The sequence below is a fragment of the Marmota marmota genome, unplaced genomic scaffold (assembly GCF_001458135.2).
Source record: "Marmota marmota marmota unplaced genomic scaffold, marMar, whole genome shotgun sequence".
NCBI classification, from domain to species: Eukaryota; Metazoa; Chordata; class Mammalia; order Rodentia; family Sciuridae; genus Marmota; species Marmota marmota.
Genome location: NW_025999932.1, coordinates 9668607 through 9672349, shown reverse-complemented (window position 1 = coordinate 9672349; position 3743 = coordinate 9668607).

The following is a 3743-nucleotide window of genomic DNA, read 5'->3' as shown; positions in this document are numbered from 1 at the left end:
TAGGGTCTTCAAGTTAATTATCACAGCAATGATACTTCCCATGGAAGTTTATTGATCACACATATCGTCTTTTCTTCATGTTTTACAACATATAAACTGTTTGGACTATAAGTAAAATATATATATTGCAACTAATTAAAGAAGTGTAAGTCTGACTCATGTGACTTCCTAAAGTCAATGAATCTGGTGCTGGTCTCTTTTCTTAGAACTCAATACTTCTGCTCAGAGAAGATATCTATCTTCAGAGTAAAAACAGTAAAGAGAAAGTATATTATCAAGAGAAGAAGTGACTAAGCTTGTAAGTATATTTAGTAAGTGAAAAGATTCTTTCAGAAATATGCCTTTGGTTTATCTGCAAAACTATTCAACCTCATTAACTCTGAGGGTAGCATACAGAATTAATTTGAGATGTTTACAGCTGGAATCAATCAAAAGTAAGACTATTATAGAGTAAAAGAAGATGAGGAAAATTTATGAAAGATGTGAGAAATATATTTGTCTACCAATACATTATTCTATGTTAAAGTTTTCTACTGGGTAAATTTGGCTTCTTCTTTGTTCAACATTGTATTTTACAATAATTATTCACACATTTTATTTAGATCTTGAGCCCCTTACAGACAATAATCCAACCTTAGAGGTCTTTACATCCTCTCTTTTGCCTTATCTTATTCTTTTTTTAATTAGTGAATAGCTAATCTCCAGTAAAATGTTCCATCAGTGTTTATTTAGTGAATTAACTAAATATCATGTAGTTCAGCAATTCTATTGTCCTAAATTTCAATGCTTTGAATCCATAATGCCCCCTTTGATGTAATGGACACTTTTAGTGACATGGACAAATATTTTATAATAGGAACTGAAAATTTTCCATTCCCTGACAAAAAAAACTCACTCTCAAAACATAGCCATGAAAATGTCTAATTACTAAACCACCAGGGAACCAAGCTTTCTATTTTAGTGTGCAAATAAAATAGAAAATGATGTTGAATAAGTATGTCCTCATTAGTCTTCAAAACATTCTCATATTGTAGGACTGGAAAAAGCTTTAAGAGGCCATCAAATTCATCTTCCACTTCCAGGATGGAATATAACTAAATTACATACAAATGTTGTTGTCTTTCTTACATAAAAGTCTTCGGTGAACACAATTTCACAAAAAAATTTACCTATAAATTTTAATGATGTTTTGTAATAAAATTAAATGATGGACATTATTTTTTATGTGCTTATTTCACTTCAAACAGTTGGTATACTGAATCTTCATAACTAGATTTTTTGGATTCAAATACTGGTTTTCTGACTTTATATAGTCAGAAAATATAAAACTTTATATTTTATCATAGCTTGAATTCCTCAGGAGCAGACTCTGAGATGAATGTTTTTTACAATTAGTTTTATGACATGTGTGTCCAGAAGTGACCAGCTTGGAAACGGAGGAAGAAAGGCAGAGAGATGAAGAAACTAAATAACTGCAATTTTAGGCACAAGATCCACAGAAAGTAAGATGTAGAATAATTTTGTAGGAAATTCTAGATTATAACCTACATCTTAGAGACTGATCTACACCTGAGGCAGATTTGCTGTGTTTTTGTCCAGTAGCCATTGGTTAGCAGGTTCAGAAGGGTTAAGTGGAAAGGGAAGAATGGGAAGGGCGGAGGAATAAAAATAAATATCCAGACGATTTTGACTCTCCTCATTTGCTGGCCAAGTGGTCCCAGTAGTCTGAGGGCAGTGTCCTGAAGTCTGTTCCACCCACACCAACAGGAATTGTGAGTCTGAGGGGAACTGTGCAGATAGTAATGATGTCTGATACTTATGGCCGATGCCTTCAAGATGCTGAGAAAATACAACTGACACATGTAAAGCAGCGATAGTCTAACACAGGAATTAATGAAAAGACTGTCAGTATCATCCCTATGGGCTGGAAGATACTGACTAGACTTGTGGAGGACATTGGATTTAACCTGGCCTTGAAACCTGTGGTCGTTAGCTGCCTGAAGGAGACAGGCCATGTCAAGTGAATGAAAAAGTAAGATTCTGCAGATTGCAAAGCAAATCTTGAGATAGAATTGGAAGTACAGAAGGTTTGCTAGGAACAAAACCTGGAAAGGAATGAAAGAAGGTCGACATGAGAATGGGTCAGGGCAGCGCCCAGAACGCCACGCTGCCCTGATGGTTGCTCTGTGCCATTCCCATGGAAGGCGTTAAGCTGTGGTTATCCTTAGTGGGTGCACATTGGGCAGAATGGCTAGACCCTGGTAACGCTGCCTTGGCTAGTCCAGGACAGGCCATCTTGAGAACAGCATGACAGACATGAAAACTGAGGTCCTCTCTGAAGGGGCAACAGCTGGTAGCTTTCAACTTACTACACTCCTCTGAGCTGGTGAGCAAGGGCTTTACTAAAGGGGATTCTAAGTGGTGTGGCTCCTTTTCTGCACTCATGACTAATTGCAAGATGCCAGCAATTATGGAGGCATGCAAGACAAGATCACTGATTACAGGAATAGAATAGGAGCCACATTTAGAACCATGAGAAATGTTGGAGGCGGTGAGAAATAGCCTTTGGTTCTGTTCTCCTTGTGGGTATTTCTTCTTGTATCTCAAACCTGGTATCATTCTTGACAGTAGCTGCTGGAAACACGTTGAATGTTTTTGAATGAATAATTGAATGGTTCTGGACAAGCACATGTGAACCGAGGAAGGGTGTGGGGATGATTCTATGTTCAAGCTGAAATAAAAGAAACTGAGTCATTTGAGAATAGGTGACAGGGAAGGAGAAAGAGGCAACTGAAATGGAAGATAGAAAGTTGCAAAATAAATCTTAATGTCCTAGTCATTTGACCTGAGACCAATTCTGTTCCAAAAGAAGAAACTGACTTTATACACAAATGCCTTCTGTTAGCTACTAGTTTGCTATCTTGCTTTATTTGCTTGACTTTTGTGAGCATCATATTTCCACCTCATGCAGCTATTTTCAGGTTTAAATAAGACAAAATTTCACATCCTGTTGATTCTTGGAGGTACTTACTTTGCTCACATTTTAAATAAGTCTGAAATTGGACCAACAGCAGTTGGTGGCATCATGTAATCTCTGTTGTGAAAGCCATTATGATAGCACACAAACGTCCAAAGTTCTGGTCTTGAAACCTTGCAAAAGCAGCATCAGGAGCTTGGAAGAAAATCCCAGAAACAGTAGCAAAGTGATCTTCAGAACCAAACAAGTATGTGGGCAGGAGGAGGCCATGGTGATTCAGATGAGTTCAGCAAGATTCCAGATGCTGGAATAAAAAAAAAACTCTACAAATGGGCAAAGAACTCAGCACCAAAAGGGCTTGGCTGCATTTATTGAATGTTTTATGTGGAACTTCATCCTGAGTACTCAGTGGCTGAGAATGATATGTGGAGAAGAGGGATACCATTCCAAGTCGAAGAGTGAGCAGGTGAGTTCTCCAAGGAAGCTTTGAGAATATCTTTTTTTTTTTTTTATTGGTTGTTCAAAACATTACACAGCTCATGACATATCATCTTCCATACATTTGATTCAAGTGGGTTATGAACTCCCATTTTTTACCCCAAATACAAGTTGCAGAATCACATCGGTTACACATCCACATTTTTACATAATACCATATTAGTGACTGTTGTATTCTGCTACCTTTCCTATCCCCTACTATCCCCCCTCCCCTTCCCTCTCATCATCCCTCTCTACCCCATCTGCTGTTGTTTAATTCTCTCCCTTG